The sequence below is a fragment of the Manacus candei genome, unplaced genomic scaffold (assembly GCF_025592945.1).
Source record: "Manacus candei isolate 608988 ecotype Guabito, Panama unplaced genomic scaffold, ASM2559294v1 h1tg000152l, whole genome shotgun sequence".
NCBI lineage: Eukaryota > Metazoa > Chordata > Aves > Passeriformes > Pipridae > Manacus > Manacus candei.
In genome coordinates, this window is record NW_026138200.1 from 1,531,742 (window position 1) to 1,545,840 (window position 14,099).

The window sequence follows — 14,099 nt, forward strand, 5'->3', positions numbered from 1 at the left end:
TTATGAATGTCTTATTTGACTGGTTATCCCACTAAGGTGGATGTAACAGCTCTAAGTTTCAAGGAAGAAAAACTCGGGTTCCTGTCACTGCAAAGTTCCTACCCTTATTTCTAGAATTTCAGAATCCCAGATGATTTTAAAGGAAATTTAATGGAGTTTTAAGGCATTGAGTACCATTTAGACTCATAGCTGGAAACAAAAATATTTTCCATGGCCAACTAATAACAAAGTACACAAAGTGATATCTCAGTCCAGAATATGGTATATTACAAAAATAGCCCACCCACAAAGCAAGAAGGCATAAATAATGCAAAAGGAATAACAAAAAAATAACTGCCTTTGAGTGATACCATTTATGCTATTATTCAAAATGCAAAGTTGACTTAAATTAGGACCACTCAGTAAAATTTCAGCAAAAAAGACTTTGAGAGACAGAAGTATGTTTTGTCAGCTTAGCATCTTTTCAGCTCCTAAATGAATTCCAAGTAGAATCTACAAATGAATTTCCAGTTAATTAAATTATATGTAATATCTTGTACTGATTCTATTTCTTCTGGAACTTTGCACATTTATTTCAAAGACAAACATATACAACAGTTTACCTGGATATCCCAAAGGTCTCCAGTATTTTGATACAGGCAGAAAAACTGGCTCCCTCAGTGTGACAATCCACGGGTGTTTCACCTTTACAGCCTGGTCTGTTCACTAAGAGGAGTTCTGCTTCTCTCAGAGGGTTTGCATAAGAATGTCGCTTGTGGTTTTCATTATCATGAACAGTAGAGAAAACTGCTCTCTTCAGGATATTAGGCAAGAAGTGGTGTAGGAAAAGGGAACTAAAGTGTGTTCAGGCTGGTTGGCTGCTGCCATCAGCAGTATGCACCATGTGATATTCAAAAGTATTGCATTTTCCCCATATTGTGTAGTCCCGTGAAGCTCTATGGGTGCACACAAGCTTGAATCTTCACAGAATAGCAGCTAAGGAAACGTGTGTGGCAATTACAGGCATAAAGATTGGGCTGACCTCTAGTCTAGTGCCCTGCTACCACTAAGAATCCTGCATACATTCCCACTCATCAGGTGTTGGCTGATGTGTTTATTTGCTATGACCTATGCCAGTAGGATCTCGAGAGATTCTGCTTGCCAGTTTTTTTAAATTTCTGCAATGTGGAGATACATCTTTTTTAAAAACTATGATCATGCATTTCTTCCGTCCTTCTTCAGAAGGGTGCTTGTTACACAAGTCAAAGAGTTGGAAGGATGATATAGAATGGGAAAGCCAACATTGAGAAAATAAGCTTCACAAGAAATTCTAAACTTGTATTTGTGCTGAAGGTAAACCCAAACCACAAAGGCGGAACCCCCTACAAAATACAGCTCAGTGAAGTTGCTGGAGCTCTGCAGGGGGTGAGATTGCAGAAGAAAACTGTGTGTCTTTGAATTAATTAAAGGCTGTTCTGCACAACCTTCTTAGTATTTTTGAAAGGATTTGGGTTGTCGAAGTAAAACATTGGAAGCGCATTATGTTTCCAGCTTTATTTTACTAAAACTTCTATCTTAGTATGTTCAGAAATTTATTAGAGTGCGGGATGGTACTTATTTGAGTTAAAGACACTGCTACATGCCAAAGATAACTGATTTTTTGGTTACATAACATAATGGGGTTTTTTTCGTAGTGGTAGAAATGCAGTTCTTTATGCTATTCATTCTGCTAAACACTATATTTTATTTATAAAATAATATTTTTTTGTGAAAATAAACAATCATCACAGATGATAAAGCATTTATTATTAATACTAGGGCAGATTAGACTTTGTGGCTTGCTATTATATCTGGCAGTCTTAAGACAGTTGGACTTTTAAGATGCTAACTGTAGCAATACAGTCATTTTGCATGGGTAAAAACCACTGCAAGTGTTTGCTCACAATATCAGCTCTAGACAAATCATGCAACGATCAAAGAACTAGCTCATCTCTGCAGCTCTGAATGCTAGACAGTTCCTGCTATCTTCTCTTTTATCCAGTACACACAAGTAAGTATAACCCTGACTGACAGAATGCTGCTGAGAATAAAAATTGCAAAAGCCACAATGAAAATAACAGTTTATGCTGTGAAATTACTGTGAAAGTTGCCCATCTGCAATGCTCATATGCTTCATTTTACACTTGCAGGTGCAGCAGCTTCCTGAAACTTCTCTGTTTTTTTTCCACGTATTTCTTTGAAGGATGTTTGTGAGTGATATAGAGAAATTAGTTATTTTTAGGTGAAGAAAGAATATGAAGGAATTAATACTTTCAGGAACAGGACCCTCAAGCCTGAAAGCAATGTGAAGTTATTTTGCCTTTTTATTTTTCACAAAAACAACAGCAGCAGCAACAAAATCACAAGATAATGTTCAAACAAGACCAGAATATCAATAATGATAATGTTTTCTCATCTATAAACATGCCATCTATAAACATGCCATACACTCTCTGTGTAGAACACAGCCACCATCTAAATCCCAGCACAGCAATGGTGTGTTATTGGTACAAGGTGCAAATTTTATGAATGCAATTTTAAATATGTTTTTTTATCAGACCATTTATTCAGCTGTTTCCATGTACCTTTGGGAAAAGTGCCTGCCTTGGAATTAAATTTATCAAAAACCAAAGAAAGAAAAAAGGGAAGAAAAAGAGTTAGAACACTGGCCACTAGGGAAAAGTGTGGCCAGCAGATTGAGGAAGGCGATCTTCCCCTTCTTCTCAGCCTTAGTGAGGCCACATCTAGATTACTGTGTTCAGTTCTGGTCTCCAAGACAAGGAGGTACTGGAGTGGGTCCCGTGGATGCCACAAAGATGATGAGGGGTCTGGAACATCTCTCTTAAGGGGAGAGACTGTGGGAGCTGGGCCTGTTTAGCCAAGACAAGACTAAGAGGATATCTCATTAATATGTATATCTCAAAGGGGGGTACCAAAAGGATGGTGACAGACTCTTTTCAGTGGTGCCCAGCAATGGAACAAGGAGCAGTGGTCATAAACTAAAACACAGGAGTTCCACCTCAACATGGGAAGAAACATAGCATTGAGCAGAGCGCTGGAACAGCTGCCCAGGGAGGCTGTGGAGTCTCCCTCCCTGAAGACATTCAAAAGGCACCTGGAGGAGTTCCTGTGTCATCTGCTCTAAGTGACACTGCCCTGGCGGGGGGCTCGGACTAGATGATCTCCAGAGGTTCCTTCCAACCCTAAGAATCCTGTGACTGTGATTCTGTGAGTATCACTGAGTTTCTCTGCTATAAGTGCTAGTCCACCTTTTTGAGGTGCCTTGTTTTCATCTACTGATGTTGTCCCATGCACTGAAAGGGTTTGAAAAGTCAGGCACTTCCATCTGAACACCTCTGGCTTTCCAATTCAATGGTCGCAAAGACTATCATAGTTGGAATCTTGTTACCTTCACAGCTGTCTCAATACTGCTGCTGGAGTTGGTGTAAACTGAAGTGACATGATACACACATACACAAAAAATCTTTTTGTTTTCATATTGTTTTTAACCTACTTCATTTCACTGACCTTAAGTATATTACATGATCCTAGATCAGGTGAGACAGCATAATAGAATTAGTGGTGAGTGAGCATGAGAGAAGAAAAAGGCAGAAATGATTGGTTGGAGCAGATAATCTTTAAACCAGGTATATATGGGGAAGGAGGTAGAGGGAAGTATGTGGGAGACCACCTTTAAACGGGTACATTAATATGATTAAAGCAAACTTGAAAATCTTCTTTGTAAGGTGGAATAATGTTGTTCTATAATATAACAATGCACACAACTATGTGGAATATTGATAAGAGAAAGTCAATGCTAGGAACATTTTTCAGTGCAATTTTGCTTCCTACCTCCTCCTCTCTCTCACAAGGCTTTTGCCTCCTGGTGAAAGACTGGACACAACAGCAAAAATGACATATTTCTCCATTGATAATCTCTATACATACTTGTACTGAAAAAGCTACAGAGTACCTGCTTTCATGCTGCTGCTGGGAGTAATATTTTGAGTACATAAACCTCGTCAGAAGGCAAGTCAAAGAGTCTGAAGTCCTGCCTTACAATGCTGTGCCACTCCCCAGGGTCAGGAAATCTGGGGAGAAGTACCTCCTCACCACAGCAGTGATCCTTTTACAGCATCACTTTGAAAAATAACTGATTTTCAGTAAAAACTTGATGTTCCTGGACACTGTCAGGATCTTCTGCCTGCAATTGCTACAGCACGTGATGAGAACCAAAGTTTCTGGCAGTGTCAAGCTGCATTATCTTTGTGTCTGCAGGCAGGCCTAGACTTCCTGAAAAATGTGCTGCGGCATTTCCATTGTATTGTAAAAAAACTGAAGGTAGTTTTAGCATTTCTGACTGAAATTTGATGTGGTCATGTTTGAATTAACTGCATTCCCTTGTGTCTGTCATGCTTATGGGAACAACTGGCCTTTCCAGATGCTGTTTGGGGACAACTGACATGCAGGATTCCCTGGATCCTCAAGTTAATGCTATGGATCTATCAAATACTTGTTATTCAATCTCTATGATCTTCTAACCATTGCCTATTATTATATTTATATTTGCCTGAACAAGAGTGAAGAAATCTGTTTCCACTACTTATATTTTTCTATGTGATAGAAAGTTAGAATTGACAAATTCAAGAAAGAAGTCAAAGGACGCTGGCATCATCCTTGCTCTGGCTATGCTTTGTGAGGAACATATGCCTCTCATGAAGGGAAGTCCAGTGTGCTCCAGAGCATCACAGTCAGGTGTGTGTTAAGCTCTTGGTTTTCTGCTGGGGTGTACACACTGTAATAACTCACAATCCTTCCCAGGGACAGCTAAAGCTGATGCAAAGCACCTGCTGTACAAAACAATCTTACACACAAAGAGCCAAAAGTGACTCGACCTCAGGAGTGCTCAAATCTCAAGCAGTTTCTCTTTCAATACAAAGCTCTTATTCAGGTATTCACTGTCATGTTCTCCCAAGTGACTCACCTGCACTGTGCTGCTCCCCACCTCCGTGCCTGCCCCTGCACTGCCCCTCAGTGCCCTCTGCCATGTCACAGGCCCCTTTTGCTGCCAGGCTCACTGTCATGGTTTGAGAACCCCAAAATCCAATTCTCGAGTCCTAGTCCCCCTCCCTCATCTCAACCCAGTGTGAGATGGGTTTTCCAGACACCACACGAGACTCAAAATGGGGGGAAAGGGTCATATTACAATGACTGTAGAAAATAAATAGTATAATACATTGTATACAATCTCAACTATCTCTACCATGACAAAGTAGTATTTACAATGGATCAAATCTCTTCTCCCTTCCAAATAAAAGTCCAGGAGGGAAGAAGGAAAAGATCCTTTCCACTCTCAGAGCAGCAGTCTCTCCAGGGCAGCAGTATATCTCACTTCATGCAGCAGTTGTAGCTGGATCTCTGCCGGTACACACAAGGGGGAGGTATCCAAGCCCTCGTGGCCCTTTGACTCCAAGTGAGGGTCTTATCTTCCATGGGCTGCATTCGCTGGACAAAGGTTGCTTCACCACGTCATGTCAATGAAATGCAGAAGCCTTCATGACGGTTCATATCTTCAGGGGATTCAAGCCCCCTTTGCAGAGCTCTCGTGCTCTGACTAAAAACTGCCAGCTTGGCAGTAGCAGCAGGGGAGGGGAGAGGGGCAAGGTCACCCCCTCCACATTCCTTCTCTGAGCTTTTCAGCTCCTTTCTGCAGTGCTGTAGCACTCCAAGACTCTTTCAAGTAAGAGTTCATCATCCTTCTCCATTCTAGGAGGGGTCTCCAAGGAGTTTGGGGGGTTTTGGTTTCAGTTCTTACCCAAACTTTGTCTCTGTAGAGCTTAGTTCTGCTCTCTCTCTCTCTGAGGCTGGCTCTCTTTCTCTTCAGACAACTCTGTGTCTCTCTCCCTTGGCTACGTGCCGTTTCTGCTGCTTCTCCCTTATCTCTTGGCTCTCAGCCACAGTCTCTGGCCAGTACTGTTCTGCTGCTGCTGCTCACGGTGGAAAAACTTCTACCTTCTCAGCTACAGATACTTAGCCCAGTCTTACACTGTTCCAAGTCCCTGCAGCCCCCCAGGGGGCTCCTGCCCCTCTGCTTGTGGCTTTGCAACATGGCCACTTCTACAACTACAACTACAGCAACTACAACATCACCTTCTCTTCTGGTCTGCTTGTGATATGTTTATATTTTGCAGAAGCGCTCATTGGCTCAAACCCCAAGGGTCACCACCCCCTGCGGGTTTATCATTTTATATCTTCAGGGGGAAAACTGTTTCCCCCCCCCCCACTCACCTATGGAGGGGGCTCAAATTAGGCAGCTTTTGAATGAGGCTTTTTGCCCTGCAAGCTGAGTGGTTTTTGCTCATGTCAGCGCTCCTGTGTTCTGCCTGCCTGAGTTCAGTAGTAGCAGTTCAGGGGGAATTGAATGCTGTGCAGCAGCAGAAAATGCTCCAGACAAAATAAACAGGAACACTGAGCTTTCACTAAACCCTCCACAGGCACCAGGGTAGACTCAGGAAGGTATAGCGTTCACCATGGTGGTGAAGAGTCCTGATGCAGACAGACACAGCCCCACGAAGCAGGGGCTAAGGGGGCTTGCAGAGTAGGCCACAGCACCACTGCTTCTCACATCCCACAGCTTTGCCTCACTGAGGACCACGACTGATCACCACGGGTGGCTTGGTGAGACAATTTAATGAGCTAAATTGTAGGTGATGTGCATGTAGGTGTGATGGCTGAGTTTACAGCAACCAACTTCTGGTCTGAGGCAAGCGAGGTGTGGAGAGGACCTGGTGGCCATCTCTGTAAGGCAAACCAGCCAGTCGGGAGACTGGCAAACAAGCAGGGAAGTTTCTGGCTGGGAAGTTGCTAGAACCTGTGTATGAGAGAAAATCAGTAGAGACTGGCGTAGAGATGAAGGATGGAGGAGCAGGAAAGGGCTACTGGGAGCTGAGCACCAGCAGTTTGTGTGGGGAAAGGATCTCTGGCAGCTGGGGACAGTCCGCCCTTGTGAGGTTGTGGTCCCTCAGCCCCCCTCCCCTGTGCCCCCCAGGAATGGCCATGCCTGTGCTCTGCCTTCTCCCACCATCGGCTCACTGGGCCCTGAATGTGCCCCTTTGCTGAGACTCACCCTGTCGTGGAGGGACCCAGGGCTGGCTGGAGCCAGTGCAAGCCTGAGAGCATGGGCGGGGCTCAGCAGCGCCCTGGCACCAGGGAGAGGAGAAGAGAGAGAGTCTAAACTGTGGGAAGGAGATATTAGGCAGTAAGAGTGGAAGGAAACTTTCTCAAGGAAGTTGCTTCAGTTTCCTCCCCATATACCCTCATGTAAGTGGTTGGGCAGGGGATTATCTGCTGGTTCCCCCTCGGCATCCCCCCAGCTGCTGATATCAGGAGGAAGAGGAAGTGCAAAAGCAAGAGGAACAGACATGTTTAGAGTACTGGACCTTTTGACCAGTCACAGAACTGGCCAAACCTCAGAATTTCTCTCATGTGGACAATCTCACATTCTCTATTGTTGATTTTCTTGTATGAGCAACACATTTTCAAGGATTGTCAGACATAGAGTTAGGTGTCTAGAAAAACATTGAATCTAGAATGTTAAAGTTTAATTAAAAATAAATGTAGCCCTTTATAAGATTTCTTAGTTTTGTATAATTCCAGACACCAGTAATAAAGACAGTGATGTGGCCTAAATAACAACAAAGAGGATGCTCCCCCAGCATAAGCATTTCAAAACATAAAGTAACTTCAGAAGCAGTTTTAATCAAAGACAATAAAGTTTAAAAATGAAAACACAGTTTAATCCAAACATCTTTAAGAAGAATGGTTCAAAAAAAAAATTTCCTAAGGCTTTCTGCCTGGTATTTGCATAATGCCTGACATCCTTTTCTATGTCCCTACCCTTTAGCCTTTTAAAAAACTTTATTTTGACTATCAGTCAAAATTCTGATCCCTGATCCTTAGCAGGTGGTAGCAAGTTGGTAATAAAAACCTTCTTTAAAGTGACTGATTAGCCTGTGATATAAACCCATAAACAAAACAAAGTGCAAGTCAGGTTAAATAAGAATGCATTCATCTGTGCCTCTGTCAATCACAGCAGAGACCCATGATCAGTTTTCCATCTGCTGGAAGTCATTTCAGTAAAGCCAGCTTAGGCAGAGAGTGTACACAAAGTCTTACTAGTATACAGAGTTTCTTTCAAAAAGAACATTTCTTTCTTCCTGCCCTACTCTCATGTCTTTTTCCAAGGCTCTTCTGCTAACCTCACCTTTCCTCTTTTTATCCGGTATTTGGAATGTGCTACCTGGGAAATAAGAGATAAGTGGGCCGTGTGTCCCCCATTCCGTCACACACTGTGAGATGAATCGCATCTGCAGTTTGGTGGATCTTACCTCGTAACTATGAGGGAAGTGAACCTCTCCACGCAGCTCTGGGTAGAAACATCAAGTGTGTTTTTCCTGTGGTGCCCTTCCCGGTTTTCTGCACAACAGTGACCTCCAGTGGAGAAGTCACTGCCGACACAAATCACAGCCTTCCAACATAATTTAGGCAAGCAGAGACTTTTGGAAGCAATTTTGTCCAACTAATCAAAATCAAATAAAAATAGTGGGACTGTAAATTGTTGTTTATTTTCAAGCTGCATTTGGCAACAGAAAAAGTTCTGTGTTCAATATATTTACATACGCACTGGCTCTAAACAAACCTTTTGGGAAAGCAGCAAGACACCTGAATCATGCCAGGAGAGTGTGCTTGCTGTACAGATTCTAAAGTAGGGTTTTGCAAACAAAAGGTTCCACATATATTTGGGCTCCTTAAATACAAGTTAAAAAATATTACCTCCAAATGTAGCTAAACACACCACAGTCCTCCTTGAACTATACTGACGATTCAGACAGACAAAAATCCCTTTATCTTTTTAGTGACAAAGTCCTGCTGAATCAAAATAAAACAACACAACTGCTTTCTGAAAAGTCTAATTAGAAGGTGCTGCCCATTCCCATTTCTTGCTCAATGTCACATTAATATTTGACTGTGGAATTCCTTTAGATACACAAAATAATTTGTCATGTTGGCCTTAAAAGAAGCAATCTTCTCTTCCTTAATTTTGAATTTTGAGGCACATACAAACCAGTTTACATGATGGAGCTAAAAAAAAAAGGATTCTGCATCCCCCCAAAAGCAGGAAGTCAGATGTAAATAATTGATTTGAAAACTATAAGAAATAAATTTAAAATTTTGCTGTCACATCCACAGCAGCTATAGTGCTAAATCTTATGCATCCATGTAATAAAAATAAAATGAATAGAGCTCTGTACTTACCATAGTCATGATATTTCTGTCTCCACAAGTCTGCTGAAGAGGATGTCCTGGACTGAAGTCAAAGATGTTCTTTGCCCTTCGATGTTAATGTCCCTTTTTGCAAAAGTATATGCGATCTAACCAGATTTTATAGGAAAACTTACCAGCAAATTCTTGTTTTGCAGGACGACTGCAGAAGAATACAACTGGTCTAAACAAGTATGCTTACCTCAAGGTTATGAGACCTAAGTGAACTTCAAATGGCTTTTTTTGAGGTTACACTGCACTCCTGTGAAGCACAGATGATAACAAGTGGGTTTTGTTTATTCCTTTTATGACTTCAAAGATTGTTATGAAAATCAGGTCTGTGCTGCTGACAAAATTATATAGCTATGTTTTCAGTAATCTTCAACTCAACTAAAAAGGTAAATATATTTTTGTTTTGTCTTTCCTACTCACGGTTCCTGAATTTTCATGTATTTAGACTCCCTTATCAACCTCGTGCATGTCTCCTTCTGGCTCAAACTTTCACAGATGTTTAAAATCTGAAGTAATTTTATACCTCTAATAAACTGAGCTATATTTCTATCAATTATTTTTTAATTATTCATGTCTCCATAACTGACACTACCAGAAACATAGGGTTGTCCTGGTCTACCAGGATATTGAAATTCTGCAGTGCTGCAGACTTCCTATGCACAAAAATTGAAGGAATAAAGGGCATATGGCCATAACTACATTGAGCTGGATCTAGAAAAAACCCAAAAACTAAACCAGAAAGAAAAGAGGTAAAGGAAGGAAGGAAGAAGAGGAGTGAAGTTTAGCTGACATTTTAGGCAAAAGTAATACAACTAACTTGATCCATCTAGACTTAAACAGAATATTTTGTACAATGTCCTTTGTTGAAATTTAAGTGATGGGAACAGGGAGAGGATGTGACCTGTCAGAAGGACTGCAAGGTAAATAAGGAGATCGCTAAAGAAACATCATTTTAGCACTGGGAAGGGCATTACTGAGTTTTACTGGGATTACTTGCAGTGTTCTGCAAGTAGATAGGCATTGGTCGTGGGATTAATCCTGTCTGATCCATTACCTGGATCATGAGTGTGGTTCAAGAGCTGGGCCTGTAGCGATGTTATCTGAATGGTTCTACTCCTCCTGGGGACAATCAAGTCATTATACAGGAAAAATAAGAAGAGTTTTTGTATAGAAGTGATAGAAGTCAACCAAAGTTTAATAATAAAGTCATATACTTAGGGCTAAGAAAAAGAGTTTTTGCTTTGTGCCAGGGAGATAATGAGTCACTAACAGGACATGCCCATGTGAAAAGAGTGTATAATTCGAGTGCACATTAGGCCAATGATGTTTGAGAGATGCAGGGAAAGAATTTGTGCAGAGCACTGATGAGAGCTCAGTTAGAGTCTCATGTGCTGTTCTGGTCAACTATGTTGAGTGATCAGGAATTTAAACTGACACAGTAAAAGTGAAGTCTTCTATTATGACTAGAAGGAGTTCCTGGCTTCTGAAAGGACATTGAAAGAGCTTACCTTGGGTACCTTAAGAAAGTGGAGATGAATGGTTGTGAAAAGGTTTGCAAGTATCAGAGAAAAATGATTATTTATACAAAAAATATAGGATTGAAATCAAATGGGTATAAATAGGTTAGGAGTAAATTTAAAGCTGAATTTATATTCATTTTTAGTCATTTGTGTTCAGGAATGATCTTTCAAAAAGAGTAGAGGAGGAAGTAGATCAGTAAGGCTTCCATATGCTACATGAGCAATTTATGAAAGAGACTTAATCACAGTAGAGGGAGAATTCTGCTATTAGAAAAAAAATCTGTTTATCGGATAGAGAACAGTAACTGTGCTAATTGTATGGAAAGATGCTTGGTACCATGTCTATTCACATTGAGTGTTAAATCTTAGACTGTGGTGGGTTTCCCTACACCTATCCTCTGCATTTTTTTAAGCAGGAATGTTTTGTGTCTGGCTCCTTAGGAATCACTCTGTCTGGTAGGAATTTTGTCATACCTGATAGCTCTGCTCTTGATGAAGATTTCTGCTATTCTCACTGTGAGATATTAACATTGGATCTTCCACCAAAAGCAGCTTTATTGCAGGTTCACAATGTCTTAAAGAGCCCAAGTATTAGGTCTGAGGCTTTCTGAAATGTCCCAGGAGGACTGAAGGGTTGCTAGGTGCACGTATGCTGCATCCATTGAAAAAATCCTGTGTTTGCACTTGGGAACATGAACCACTGGAAGCCTATTAGTTAGGTGGAAAACTGTTGCCACTCCCATGGTCTGAAAGGAACTGTTAATGGTGGTGGGGAGGCCTTTTCTGTTCTGCCTTTCTAGCATAAGGTGTCAGCACACTGACTTTTTGAATTTTCTCCTACCATAGGAACCTGGGAAACAGTTCTTTCTCCTTCGTTCTTTCATAATGTTTGATCTTGGTACTCAGAGTCTTTAGAGCCACTTGTGGTGGGTGGGAGGCAGATAAACAAAGTTCTACTGGATTTTTCTAGGCCTGGACTGCCAAAATGGAGGGGATCAATCTCACTGATCTGATGCCTTTTACTATTACTGTATTTCCAAACCACTCAGCCCTCATATACCTTTGTTATTGACTGTTTCCTTAAACCTTGCTTCCATGTAGCTTTTCTGAGGTCTAGTAGTATAGCTAAGTTAATATGTATATCTTTTGCTCAGCAGGGACATTCATTTCCTTTTTTTCCTCAACTTAGCTGCCTTTTCAAATGAAACCTGTTTGAGAACTGTCCTTCCTTTCCACCTCAAACAAATTTTCCAGTAATTGTCTGCTAGGTTCAAAAATAATTGAGGGAGTTTCACAGGTAGGTGCAATGACAATACAATTGGATCAGCCTTGTTTCCTTTGGAAGTTCTGCTAAAAATATAGGTGGTAGTATAACAATTCCTCTATCTCTTTGTAATGTGCCTCTGATTTCATATAATAATCTTTAACTCATTGACATAGTCAAGATAAAAGTTGGACTATTCAGTAAATGTTGGGAAAAGCAAGAGTAATAACTCTAGCAAAACTGCATGTCTTCATAAACAGGGTGGTGATTCATGGTGTGAATTAGATGTAAAATGTAGAATCCACAAGGGCATTTTGCTGAAGATAAAGACTCTCCCAGATTCATAGCTAATATACCATCCATCAGTGGATGTCATATACATTTTTCTGATACTCATGCTGGATTTGAATTCTTGAAAATTAGTTTGAAAACATACCACAAAGAATTATGAAAAAACATTGATAAAGGGACACCATTATGCCAGCGATGAAGGACAGATGCTCTAATGAGAGCCACAGGCAAATAAAAGGTTGACCACAGCCAGTGTATCAGCTTATGACTGTTAATACGTTTATTGGTGTATTACTTTGTTTTGATTACCAATCATTGAAGCTGCAGGTACTTTTATCATGCCATTCCACTGCTCTTGGGTATCTAGCTGGACAGCAGAAACTGTGATTGGTGGAATTTGTTTGAAATCCATTATTTTTTTCTAAAAAAGAAGAAAGAGTAGTGAAGCAATGATAGAAGGTAGTAGCCACAACATATATACTTGTTAAAATTTAAGAGAAATTGCAGTCTTATGGCTCACCAAGAGCATGACTTCACTGTGTTTCAAATATGACTGTAATCTGAAATGGTTCTAATGAAGAACCATCTGGACAATCTTGTGCCATGTGCTCTGGGATGGACCTGCTTGAGCAGTGAGGTTGGACCAGAAGACCCACTGTGATCCCTTCCAACCTGACCCACTCTGTGGTTCTGTAATTCCGTGAAGCATGATTAGTGATTGTGTGATTTTCAGAAAACTGAACTATCAGACTTCTGCTTGAAGAGTGAGTGCTCCACATGGCCGAAGCCATGTAAATACCAGAAGCCAAAGTTAGGTTATTGCTTTTTCAGAGTTTTTACTATGCCATACCCCAGGAAACATATGTGAATATGCATGTGTCATGAATAATTATCATGGTGTTTGCTCTCATGGCTGAACAGGAATATGTTAGTGCTACAGTACAGGAATAAAATTAAGCTCTTTATGAGATTTTTTTAAAATTATTATTTTTAATTTTTTTAATAACTGGATTAAGCAAAGACTGACTTCATACCCTATCTTTAAGAAAATAGCACTGACCTAGGGAAGGTCCAGGAGTAGGGAAACACACAGAAATATGATATTTTCCCGAATACTTTCCAATCCTGCAAAAATTGATGCCTCAGAGACTTCCTAAGTGAGCATGATTGCCTATGTGTTGAAGAACCTTCCATTATTTTCTCTTGAAGTTTTAAAATGCATATTTACTTTTCGTATGCCCACTGTGTGAAGGAGTAGTCTTCTTTGCCACTTGCTATTTTATTTAATTTACTCCACTTTTTATACCTGTCTTCATTATATTGCTCTTGATTTTCCAGCTCTTTTCTCAATCTTCTCTTTTCCACTTTATGGAATAAGTAGCTCTGATAGCCTGGAAATGTAATTAATTCCTTTTTTTTTAATTCCCTTATGTATGGCTAGATGGCCCCTGTTAAGCCTTGCTGGCCATGCTTCAGGCTGCAGTAAAATATTAGATGTAGCCGAACTGTACTGAAGCTGAGAAAGGGGAGGCATACAAGAAATCTTCTGTTATATATTTTTTATGCAAGTAGAGGTCATATGGCAAGAATTCTCATCAAGGACTTTCGGTAGGAAAACATTCAACATCTTTTCCCTATCTTTCCACCTGTTTTCTTCTTGTGACTTTCAGAAC

The 14,099-nt window shown here is 40.7% G+C and overlaps 1 protein-coding gene across 5 annotated transcripts in view; it reads right to left on the minus strand.

The window, feature by feature from the left end:
* Window positions 1-12,844, minus strand: part of FYB1 (FYN binding protein 1) — a 53,237-nt gene extending 40,393 nt beyond the window's left edge. For 3 of the 5 annotated variants that reach the window (XM_051772353.1, XM_051772354.1, XM_051772351.1), the window contains exon 1: window positions 603-5,060. The gene's annotated coding sequence lies outside the window, so the exon portion shown is untranslated. Of the gene's footprint in view, window positions 1-602; window positions 5,062-8,405 lie in introns of those variants that run through there. The other 2 variants (XM_051772352.1, XM_051772355.1) reach the window with 2 other exon arrangements.
* Between the last annotated feature and the right edge of the window lie 1,255 nt (window positions 12,845-14,099).